The following is a 13,237-nucleotide window of genomic DNA, read 5'->3' on the forward strand; positions in this document are numbered from 1 at the left end:
AAGGGAATGGAATGCTGTAGTGACGTGAAAGGCACATGCAGGCCAAAACGTCCCTGCATTACTGGCTGCAGGGCAAAGTCATTTCAAAGTGGCTTATTCATGTAGCGTTTACAGTTTACTATCGCAAGTTACAGACCACATATACATAAATCCGTATTTGTAAAGCGCAAACTACTCACCCTTAAGGGCTTCAAGGCGCTGGGAGCCGTCGTGGAAATTAAGTGAGCTATTGCCCAGAGCCACATGGTGCGGTGCTGAGCTGAGCTGCCACCGGAGCCGGGATCGAACCGTGAACTCCGAAGTCAGCTGCCCTGGCAGCTGCACCACGCCTCTAAATTACCGAGTTGGCCCTCCATGGATTGACACGTGTGACCTGCAGATTTAATAAATGGTCTTCCTGAAGCTCTTAACTCGCTGAGCTATCTTCCCAGATCTTGAATATTGTACGTTTTTTTTTTTTTTTATTTCAAATAAAGCATTTCGAACAGAAAATACCATAAAAGCCAAAGAGTTAAAAGAAAAGAGTGGCCTCCATGATTGGTGAGCAATGGAAAAACAGTGATGGTACAATAGATACTGTAGCAGCTAAACATTTACATTACAATACAGAGCTAGGAAGGTAAGGAGCAAAGTGAGGGTTCAGGGAAGGTGACTCGGGAGGAGGGGGAGGCTTCAGCTGGGTGGGCACTCAAGACTGGCCTGTGATTGGACATATTCAAATCCTGAAAAAGGCGGGGGATGGGGGTGGACAGGCTTTAAAGCCAGGATCTGAGGTTGAATTAATGTTAGGTGAACAGCAAGCCAGCTTGGGGCTGGTGGGGTGTCCCCCACACGCTCGTGAGTTGTATTGCATTTCAGGATTTTTTAACCACTTTCTTGACTGATGTTCCGTGCTGTGGATAAAAGCACCTATAACAAATCAAAATAGAAGTGTGTCCAGGGAAGAAGTTGATGCCTTTGTCCCGGAGCAGGGAAAGAAGGAACACTGTGAGAAGGCGGTCGGGAGGCGATTCCAGTCACGGGCCTACCCGGGACAATAGATTTAACCAATACATTAGCATTATAGAAAATGAGACATTGGTGACTATCTGCTTATTCAATAGTTAAAACCTGGTTTCATTAGTTTTTAAGTTGTGCTCCATGACAAAGCGAGACAATTATTAGAAGGACCAATGTCAGGGAGAGGAGGGAGACTAAGCACAGCAGAGAAGACTTTGGGGGCCTGGAGAGCTTTGCATCACTTTCAGTCTAGCACTCGCTCTGCCTCTAAGAGTCTCATGGGGCGAGAAAAGCCACAAAATCTAACATAGGGAAGTGGTGACTGCCACCGAGCAGTCAAGGAAGAATGTTTGAGGTGGGCAGAGGTGAGAACGTTTTGTGGTTTCTCACCACTGTAACAGATGTTTCAAACATCCAATTCAAGGCACTCAATATATTAACCTCAGAAGGATGGAAAGCTTATTATGCTGGGATTCAGACTCTACCCCCAGAACACTGTGTTGGTCAGTGGCAAGTTTACACTTCACTAAGCCATCCGGTCACCAACAGACCAATTCTCAGTTGTGGGGAAATAGCACACCCTCCTACAACTACTTTCGTTAAAATCTAAATACAAAACCAACTAAAAATATTTGGTAAGCAGTACATTTTAACCCAACACATGCTGGAGTTTAGGAGTGAGTTTATGTCATGCAACCCACACAGGACACACCAGTGTCATTGGTAATTGGCACATGGCTCATCACATCCTAGCTGTGAGTGCTGGATAAACGCATGGTCTTAGATCTTCCTCAGCAACTGGCAATTTTCGATTATCTGCAGTTTAGAGCACACAATGCAAAAAGGAAGTTGACATCTATTTTTAAGCAAGATTTAGAGTTAACAATTTTTTTAATACCACATAGATTTAGGTTTCCTGGTTAGTAATTCCACACCAAACCTTGGACAACAGAAGGCATTCAGCGATCAAAAGGTTTCCGAAAAAGACTGCAAAGCTAGCTGGTATTCCATATAGAATCAGCTTCAGAACTCTAACTTCATTCCATGCCCTCAAATAGTCTTTGTCCTACACAAGCGTGAGAATGAGCGATTACTAGAATCTTAGGTTAGTCACCCGGGTTCTTGAGTGCACAAGAACAGGTACTAGCAGCAAAAGCACCTCTGAGTGACTCTGCAGCCTCACTAGTAGGATCTGTGACTGCAAGAGACCCAACACCCTTAAGCTTCCCACAAGTTCCTGGGAGGGAGTTCTATTCATGGCAGAGATGTTGCAGGTACATTGGCTCAGTAGAATGACCCTGCCCCTCTTTCTGCATTGGCGCTGTAGGGATTGGAGAGATTTTACTTTTCTTCCAGGTATGGCTGGTGCACGTAGGCCTAGATTGCTATACGTTTAGATGTTGTTTCTCAGACTAAGTCGAGATTTCCACTGGATATTATACTGATGAAAGTAAGGATGAACTCGCCTCACTACTAACTTTGCTGGCTTTGCCTTGACATTATTGAATTGTTTAGCACTCTAGTCAGTGCTTAATTTGTGCCGGTGGGAGGCACCAGCACACATTTTTGGAGCACTTATTTTTCCTGTTTGAACATTTCCTGAGCACAAAAGAGGAACAAGCATTTGCAATGCAATAGGTCCCGCATTACGTGAGTTTACGCTATTGGCATTGTAAATTACAATGCCTTTTTGGTTTTGTTTAATAAAACAAATAAAAGGCATTGTGTTTCACAATGCCAATACCTTAAACATGCGTAATGCTGGTTTTAGGTCCTCCCTCCCAATACATTGTATAAGTAATGAATTGACATTTTTAATCCCCCCCCCCCCCCGCCAACACCCTCCCTCCCCCTCCAGCGTCCTTATGCCACGTTGGTGTGCATATACCAATAATAAAGGCAAAGACACTTGAGGGGAGATTTGGGAGTCCAGTACAAAAGACGATCGGGTTAAACTGACATAAAATTCCATTGTCGGGCAGGTTGTACCGCTTCACAGTACTGTGCTAAATTAAGTCTTACACATTTAGTTGAACAGGCACTTATTTGAATATAGGAGGGTATATCAAAAATGGTTCAAACAGACAAGCCATGTGAGCAAATAACCTAATGTTAAAGGTTTATGCACCCACTAATTTAACTTGTGAAACAGGACGGGAAAAGGAGCTGCACTAGATCTCCCTAGAAGCCGGATCCCCTCTGTACCCGGGAAGGTTAGCGCTTCCCACGCAGACAATGTTTTAAGAAGCCCTGGAGGAGCCTTGGGGAAAAAGCCATTATTTCTGCCTTTCAGAAGTAGTATTTTCCTGAATGGTCGTGGGCATGCCAATTGTAGGTGCACTCCAGGTATATCAACGGCCCAGTGAAAGCACTGTAATGAAATGGTGTTCTAAAATCATGTTTCCAATGATGCCTTCGGTTTCCCCTTTTTTGTAACCAGATAAAACCAACCTGCTGGCCCAGAGGAGGGATTTTACACACCCATAACCCAGTGCCAGGTACACAGACGGGGTGTGCTGTTTGTGCAGCTCCTCCCCGCTCTCTCTTCCCACCGAGCATGACTCACTCCTGGAGTGCTTTCAGAGCTACGGCCATAATCCGCCTTTAGGCCCGCCCCCTAACACCCCCTCCCTAACACCCCCTACTTAGGTGAGTATCTGCACTTATTCTTTTCGCAATTAAAGCACTGGGTACACCGTACTAGGCTTTAGGTTTATATACTTTTATGAGAGAGCAGGAGTAAACCACGGACCCTCGGCAGTGTACCTTTTCTTAGGCTTTAGGGGAAGACAGGTCAGAGGTGTGGTAACGTTCCTAGGTGGAGGGGGCTTAAGGCTCTTGATGTCATGTCCTGGAGCAGTGGAGCAATGAGGTGTAAATCTCGTACTCACAGGACAGGTGAGCCCCAATCACTCGCTATGGTGCACCTTCCTTCTCTTCGATTTATCGGGGGTATACTAGATCAGATGCACACTCCCTCCCAGATGTCTCTCTCAGCTCCTCCTGTACCCGGGGCTGCAGCTTCCCTCTCAGCTGGCTCCAAGGCAGCCGCTGCAGGTGGGGAAGTTGCCTAAGAAGCAGCAGTGGGCGCCTCTGAAGGTCACCATCCCCAGCGTCCGCCACAAACTCCAGCGCCACATTCGCCATCTCTCTGCCCCACCGGCAGACACGAAAGGCTGTGCCTGTCACTTTTCTCTGCAGAAACCGTCTACTACTACAACCGCAAGATATAGACAGTGCGTTCCAAGCCTCGGTTTAAAGCAAACTATTATTGTACGCTAAAGGGATAAATGTAAAGCGAGGCGTGGAACGCACTTCCAATTCTCTTTCAGTTTCAGCTGCTCTCTCGGTCTTGAAAATCATCATCTCCACGAGGGACATCTCCAATGTCTTGAAGAAAACAAGTCAGCATTTGAAATTAAATGAAACCGCAATATCGCACAGCATCTTTATCCAAATAGTTGAATTAAACGTGTTAATCGTTGTAAACATGGCTGTGCATGTGAAAGTTGCACTCCGAGAGCCAGCCACACACTGGTATTTGGGTCAGGCGGGCAACACCCAATGGGCTCAAAGGGCTCAAGCGCAGCCGAAGCAGACCGTGGTGAAAATCAAAACAAGCTGGGTCTGAAAAAACACCACTTCGGAAACATGATCCCTCACTACACGCCTCCAAGAGATAAAAAATTGCTTCACGACAGCTGTGAAGCAGACGACCCAGTCCGGATGGGCCATCCAAAAGGGAGAAAGGGCAGTGACCAAAAAGCATCATTTTCAATGGGAAGCCAGCGTTTAGCATAAAAGCTGACGTTACCCTATGAAAATGATGGGCGGAGCTTTAAGTCCCCTTATGAAATCTCCTCTCACAATATGCCTCGCCGAGCGAGCAGCGCATGTGCGTTGCAACGCTAGGCTAGACCTAAAAAACACACAAAGGGAAAAGGAGATGGAAGAGAAAGACAGAAAATCTATTACAACGGAAAAAAGCAGGCACCTGCAAGAGTGAGAAAGAGGGAGGGGTGTTGGTAATGGATTAAAGAAACATGAGGTAGATTCAAACTACGCAGCCTTGGCATTCAGCTCGTTGACATTTAATAGTGCTGGACCTGTGCTTCAGAGTAGAGCTTTGGGTACCTGCACTCTTTTTTGTTTGTTTTAGAAGTTAAGCCCTGACTCTAGTACACTCCATGTACGTTCATCCTTTCATCCGCAGAGCAAGTTTTGGAACAAATGTTTAACTTCATTAGGCTGTATATATTACACTTCGATCCTTACACTATTTGTTTTAGATTTGGTTTCTATGTAAAGCGCTGTACTATCCGGGTGGGTCCTTTTTGTACTATATAAAAATACACAACCGCAAGCCTTCTAGTGTTCCTTCCTACACAGATCAAGGAAGCCTGTTTTGCAGCGAAAGAATTGCCTGTAAAAGAAAACCACTAGTCTCCTCAATTTAACATCACTTATTTGAGGTACGTTTCATCTAGTAGTTTTTGAAAACGTAATCTGCAAGGTGTTGAATAAATGTTAACAAATATAAAAATGCATAGCTCGCACACACAAACATTTGAAAAGATGACTATGGCATTGAAAAGGAATTGAGATGCCAACGATTCATGCTTTTGATGGAAGTCGTTATTTCCAGTATTGAGATACATTCTGATTTGTGGGCAAACATCGGAATTCTAAGATGCAAGTTAATTACAACTGTTAATGTTCATGGAGTAATTAATCTTCTCTCCCAACTAAAGCACGTTTTTCAGGAAAAAAACTGGCGAATCTGAATGGCTGAAAATAGTCGGAAAATAAGAAAAACAGGTGGTAAAAATAAGCAAAATTCCAATACTGCTTGATATGCCTCTTCTGAGCTCTCTAGAAAAGCGACATTAACCGCAACCCCTAAATATACAACTAGTGATTCATGGGAATTTCGTACATTTGCAGACAATGCCACACATTTTACCCTACAACTCTGAATAAGGCACAGTGTCTGTAATTAGGCCTTAATCTGATGGTTGCTGTTCCAATACACATGCCCTCATCCCAAGCATGCTTTGTAAATTACCAGCCCAAACTACCTCAATCAAATGTACATTGCTGGCCAGAGGTAAATTTCTCTTTTTTCTTTTATTTTACATCTGATAAAAATAAACTGCAAGAGCCTCAAGTTTCTTGAATCCAATTAAATACAAATCTGAAAAGTTTGCTTGTAAGGTTCTATAAATAAATATCAACTATTTTTAGCAGCCTGGCCCCTCCAGAGTGTAGTTTTCTCATCCATTGAACACTTGCGAGGCGAGTCGAGGAGAGACCACCTCAAAGTAGTGCACAGAGGAAAGGTGACAATCAACACTACAGGAAGAACCCTACTTGCTAAACAGATGGTCATACTCTGTCCTAAAAGGTCTTAAACTCACCCAAATCTAGAGGACCACCGTCCTTCAAAGTTGGTCAGACTCCCTTCAGTCTTTGGGTCCCCTGTACCTCATGACTTCTGTTAAAAGGCTTGCAGGAAAAGCAGGTTGCATATCTGTGGCACCTCTGGTCATGGCGGAGATCAGCATCGAGGCGTCTTATGTGGCATTCTTACTGCAGGAGTCTTGTTAAAGCCCTGGAACAAACACATTGAGACCAGAAATTAGCGTGTGTGCCTAGACTAGCAGTGATTTTACAATTTCCTTGACTTGCATCCGCGTTTACCATTTCACAACACCCATTCTCCGAATTCAAATCTGATTAGAAAGCGGTATATTCTTAAAAGCAAAGCTTACCACGCTTGTATCAGAGTAATTGGAATTCTATGATAAGCAGGGCTTTTGAGTTTCACATTACATTACGCGTTCCACCACCACTTCGACCTAGCAGTAAGCACGCTCTACTAGAATTTAGCCTAAGACTTCTATTTCGGTCTCAGACATCTCATTGAATACATAGGGCATCCACATGGCATTGGATCAGACTGAACTTGAAAATTTGTCAGAGTCACTTTCTCTAGTAGCCATACATTTCCGCTTACCTTATCAAGAGAGACAGGCAAAAAGTCTCACACTTAAACAGTAATGGTCTTTCAGATAAATGGACTATAATTCAGCCACTGGATTTATGCAATTCTACAGCTTGAGCGATTGGTGTAGAATTATGGCTTTGACACACGGGTCATATAATCTGCTGCATAATGCACACATTTCGATTTTTAAAAAAAGTCAAGCTCAAATACACCAAAAGTTACTAAAAATGCTACCCATCCAGGTCCTCTGCAAAGGTTAACTGGTCAACTTTCAATTGCGGATTGCTTTATTTGAGAGTTAAACAGATAATGAGGTGAAACCTTTGTCCTGTATTAAAGAGTAAAAATGTCATAATAAGGTCCCAACAGTGTCGCAAAATGTGCTGCATAATTCAGAATAATTTGCCTTTTCTTGCTGCAACAATTTATTCAACCCTGCTGCATAATTTTGTCCTACGCTGCCACAATTTCACTGGTCGCAGCTATAATTAGGCTTCCTGTTCACCAGAAGAATAGAAAACCTGAAGATACACCCCTACCAACAATTGTAAATGAACTAAAGGACAATATAGAAAACGTACTGTCTTACTTGGTGGTTCACCTCAACCACCACACTGTTCCACCCAACAGCATCACTAAACACACATACCACATTAGGGCAAAGTCCTCTGTTACAAAAATCAAGTAGTATCAATATATATGCTAGTCAATGCACTAATCATTATCCTAACAAGCATTTACAATGCAACGGTCTCGCCTTTGCAAAAGTTAGAGCTATTGGCATTTTAAATGACTAACTTTATTTATGTGTTGGTTTTGAAAACAGATAAATACATGGCATTGTCATTTACAATGCCAAAAGCTTAATCTCTCGCAAATGCGAGACCTATTGCATTTGCACACACACACACACAGCACAGAGCCACACACAGCACAGAGCCACCCACAGAGCCACCCACCCACACACACAGAGCCACCCACCCACCCACACAGAGCCACACACCCACACAGAGCCACACACACAGAGCCACAAACACACACACACAGAGCCACAAACACACACACACACACACAGAGCCACACACACACAGAGCCACACACACACACACACACACACAGAGCCACACACACACACACACACACACACACACACACACACACACACAGAGCCACACACACTCTTACCCAAAATAGTATACAAATGGGTTTACAATGGACATTTAGCAACACTACTAGTGCCTTAAATCTTTAATCCCCATAGTCCAGAACCCTTGAGTTTATGAAGGAAACAAGCGGCAACAGCCCCTTTCAATCTCACCCCAATTAGGAACATAAGTTGAAAGTACGACACGAGTTGGAGACCACCATGCTTCTGTCACTGAGATCACCTTGTTTTGCAAGAGAACATTAAGCCCACACTGCCGGTAGCAACTCACACTCTCTGAATCACAGTGGAGGCCATGCAACACGTGCTAATCAAAGCTTTAACACTCATTCAATTTGTAACAGCACAGTGTTCGATTTGTGCATACAATTGCTGCCTCACCCTTTACCCTATTTTTTATTAATCCATCCTTGCAGATATGGGAAATGATTCATTCAAATAAACCCACCTAATGTAAAAACGTCACTCCTGGAATGCACACTTTTTTGTCTTGCCCTTAGAGAACATTACACCCTAATCAATGTCTTGTTGAATTCACAAAAGTATACCAAAAAGAACTCACTATTGCAACAATGACAACGAAATAATATTGCCCAGTAATCATTTAATATGACAGTTCATCTCTGCAAGTCTTAACGCAAGGAACGGTTCTATTATCTAGTTTCACTAATTCCACAGTAAAGTGTGACATCATTGGCAAGCACGGTACATAAACTAGTCAAGAATCAAACTCATTCTTTTCTCCGGTTTAACCAGAAACAGAAAAAACAAAAACGAATCCGGTGCAGCCGCAGACTATAGGTGAGATGGAGCAACCATCACAAACCCACAAATAAGATGAATTACATTTCATAACTAAACTTTACAAAACAGTCAACAGCAAAACGATACATGTGGGCCTTCTCAATTGAGAAAATATCCAATCAATCCAGACCCTAATTAAAATAATGCAGTTCATTAGTAATCAGTCTTATACCACATAATGCAACACCAGCTTCCCAAGAACTATGCACACGCTTTAACAGCCATTTCGTGGATAAAGTTTGCCCAATTGGAACCTAAAGTGAAACTATAATATTGTCTTTTCTTTAGCAGACATGCTCTTTAGTACTCTTATTCCTTCACTACACCCACTACTGCTGGTTCACCCCTCTCCTAAAACCGATTGATGACCAAATTCCTTTGAATGACTTTCCAATTTCAAACCAAAAATATCCACTTTAGGTATATTTTTGAGAACGCAAGCATCTAATCAGCTCACAATTAGCAGTCTTCAAAAAAGACCTAGTAGTACCTTTACTAAAGAAACCATACTAGGACACCAAGTAATTAATGCCGTCACCAACTTACCAGTTCAACCCAGACTGAAAAAGAAGGTAATAATAAAGCAACTTTAAAACTTTATGATCAATATCACTGGCTTTACCATCTCTCCTATCAGGCTTTAGGCCTACACATGGAAAAAAGATGGTCCATGAAGGTTTCTGTGGTGACAAATTGAAATTTGTCGATATTGGCTGTGCCACCTTGCTGTTCATTCTTATTCTATTCAGTATCCAGCCTGGACTCTGCCACAATAACAGGAAGCCCTTGGGGCACAATGAACATTGAAAATGTTGCAGTGCACTGAGGATTTAGGATGGAGCAAAATGTGCCGTGGGAGTTGGACAAGGCAATCATACGTCATACATGTGATTTGGGCAGACACTGTAAGTGTAGGGAACTTGGGGCAGGTTATTTAAAAGGTCTGGGTAAAACGTTAGTGGCAAAGATGCTACACAGAGTTACACAGAGTTACTCAGAGTATGGCGGCTACCTAAACAGGAATTTGTTTTGCAGGGATCCAGGGCACAGCATGTAGGGCAAGTGCAGCGCTTACAGTGCAAGGAAAGGTGAACAGTGCTTAGAAAGTACATGCTGGGCTGGGGAATATGTGTGATGGTCAGTTAGTTGTTGGAGCAGTGTGTGTAGGATATTTGACGGAGTGTGGGTTGGAAGGAGCGTTGTGCTGGGTTGCAGGGGCAGTAAGCCGGGGCATGGAATGTGTAAGCAGAGCGAAATCTGAACATGGGGCAAGGTGTTAAGGGCAGTCTTTACGTGGAAGCGACTGCGAGTAGGAGGACCTTGCAAGTTTGCAAGTTTAGTGGCAGAAAGCACTCTAAGGACGCCAGCAGTTTGAAGAAGGCAGAAATGTGCATGAGGAGTCAGGCCCCCGAAGGGCTGTTGAACAGACATTGGTGGGACCTGCACTGGGGTGGTGTAAAAGACTTGTTTCCGGCTGTGCAGTTGCATACTAACGGTGCGGTTAGTTCATGTAGTTTGGCTTCCGGGCTCTGCTCTTACCTACGCGGGTGACTCCGCATCTGTACCGCCTCCATCCTTTCGAGCGCCCTTTCAGCCCCCGGGGGCAACAGCACCATTATAGGCCGCGGTTCACATGGGACCCAGACCTAGTGCACGTGGGACCGACGCGGCAGCCTCTATGAGGCCGCCATTGTGGGCGCACTTGAGGACGCTTCCTCTGTTGCCGGGCACTCCTGGGCCGATCGGCGGTGAGTTTCGTTACCATACGGGGTAGGCACCTGTTTTAATGCAACAGTCCCTGGCGGGGTGGGCACCCGCTAGGGGGCTACTACGGGGTAGGCTCCCACAAAATTAATAATAAAAGCGGCAATTAAGCGAAGTAGGCACCCCCGTGAACACGCTTCACAACCACCCAGAGCTAAGCCCCGTCCTTTTCAGACTGGGGGGCGTGTTTTTGACTGTTCCAGCCAATAGAGAAGAGGGTAGAACAAACTGAAAAAACACCCCCCCCCAAATCCGAAAAGGACGGGGCTTACAGCGAGAGAATGACAACACTGAGACCTCTTCTCCAATGGCTGGCCGCCGTTTAGGAGGCCAGCCAATGGAGAAGCGTGGCGGGGTGTACCCTCACTACTCAGAGTCATTAGCATGTGCGCTGCCTACGCTAGTCTCGACCTAAGAACTAATCACATAGGAAAACGCATCAAAACACTTCTTAAGAAAATGCAACAGACAACCAAAAGATCCAGCAATAAATTTACCTCATCTAATTTCCTGCTACCAGAATGGAGTCAACGTTCATAATGATACTCCATTAAATCAATCGTTAACTTTATTCGACCATGCAATTTACAGTCATAAAAGCACAATACTGAATTAAAGCCATGTGTCGCCTGCCTACTTAAGAAAGTAACAAAAATAAAGATTTTACAAAAAACATAAAATAAAGATTTTACAAAAAGAAAGTAACAAAATAAGTACAATGATGCCTCTGGTATTTCTTTTAAGAAACCTTCTAGTTGAAGACAGATCCTACAAATTATCTGTCCATGGTTATTAATTTCCACACAGAATAAATCTACCACATAATATTCTTTGTTCATCTAATCGCCATCAGAAACTATTATACCAACAAAATGATGCACAAACACAAGAAATTGGTTTAGATTACTCGTTTTAGTCAACCAATTTTTCTTTACACTGAATATTATTATCAGTTTTTTTGGTTTTGTTTCATTTTATACACATATATATCCAGACGTCATATCTATACACATTATATACACTGTGCAACAAAACATAAGCATAATGCACAAAAAACACAACTTTATACCCTTATTCTCCCGGATTTAACTGAAGCGCAATTTTTTACATAAGGAAATTCATGGCATAATCTTTTATAGCCTTAATTCCTTTTTCACAATCACCATATGGTCATAGAGCCTAGGAAGCTGAAATAACTTTATGCTTCTTTTTTTGAAAAGCTCTCGTAGGATTTTTCACAATCAATTCCACATTTGTATGGTGTCGGATTATGATAACTGTCGACGCGTTTCGGCCTATCAAAATAGTTTAAGGCCTCCTCAGGACTTTGGGCAACAAGTACAGCATTACCTACAAAAGGAATATAAACAATAATAATAATAAATACATATCTATATACATATACGACTATTGAAGTCACGGACACCAACACCCAAAGGTGCCCCTAAAGCTAAATAGAGAAAGCAAATTCGAGGTCATGGCAACATTCTTTTAAGAAAAAAGGAAAGAAAATGAAATAACACCACCTAAGTGCACAGGACCATATCATGATAGACCGATAAACCAATACACCACAAAGTGTGAATAGTACCTACTACCTAATAGTGCACCCGCAAACAAATTCAATATCAACAATTCAAAAAAACATACCAGCAATAAGCTGTGTTCCACCTCTTAATACCAAAGGTACCAGTATCGTCCTCTACCTCTCAAAATCGAGGTAAATCGGTCTCTTGCACCTACCACTTCGGGTAGTGCTATGTTATTGCTGGACACGACACTGCTATCCAATTTTCTAAATGCAAGAATCAAAAAAATAAACTAAATTATAGTGACTAAAAACACATATATTCATTGCCTTAGCTCGGAAAAGGCACAAGGAACTGTAACGGGCCCCATTACTTACATGTCAAGTCATGTAGTTGGAGAAAGGAGATGGCGTCAATCATTCAAATACTGTGAAGTCGCTCCAAAACCAAATACCGCCCCTTTCACTCGCCGTAATCAACTCTGTTTGTACATCAGTTACAATGCGCCTTTAGTTCACGCTACCGGAAGACAAGTATAACTCCGGCTATCTATATCCTGCCCCGCAAAGTGCGTGGAAACTAACAGACTATTCCGACCGACTCCCATTTCTTAACTGGAAAGAGTAAACGGACTCAGTGCTTAAGGTCTAAATCAGTGCCTGATCCAAGATGGTGACAAACAATCGTGCCTAAATAACTATCAACCATCAATATCATTATTCTAAAACAAGGTGATGTAAAAGTATATGAATATATTGCGATTATGAAAAAAAAGGCTAAATAGACAAATATATAACAAAACAAACTAATTCTATTATCTATCACAAATTAATATTAAAGAAACCTTATATCCCAGTTAGTTGCCAGCGCCTCTTAAAATCTAAGGTAGTTTCATATAAATTACAGAATGTACAATAAGAGAATTCAATATACAAATACACAGTCACATTATCAACAGGTACAGATCAA

General features: G+C 42.8%; 1 protein-coding gene across 1 annotated transcript in view; it reads right to left on the reverse strand.

Annotated features, from left to right (window-relative positions):
- VANGL2 (VANGL planar cell polarity protein 2) overlaps nucleotides 1-13,237 on the reverse strand; it is a 282,060-nt gene that overhangs the window by 153,132 nt on the left and 115,691 nt on the right. The window contains exon 2 of the mRNA XM_086945339.1: nucleotides 6,417-6,610. The gene's annotated coding sequence lies outside the window, so the exon portion shown is untranslated. The remainder of the gene's footprint in view (nucleotides 1-6,416; nucleotides 6,611-13,237) is intronic.

The sequence above is a fragment of the Lissotriton vulgaris genome, chromosome 12 (assembly GCF_964263255.1).
Source record: "Lissotriton vulgaris chromosome 12, aLisVul1.2, whole genome shotgun sequence".
In the NCBI taxonomy this organism is placed as follows: Eukaryota; Metazoa; Chordata; class Amphibia; order Caudata; family Salamandridae; genus Lissotriton; species Lissotriton vulgaris.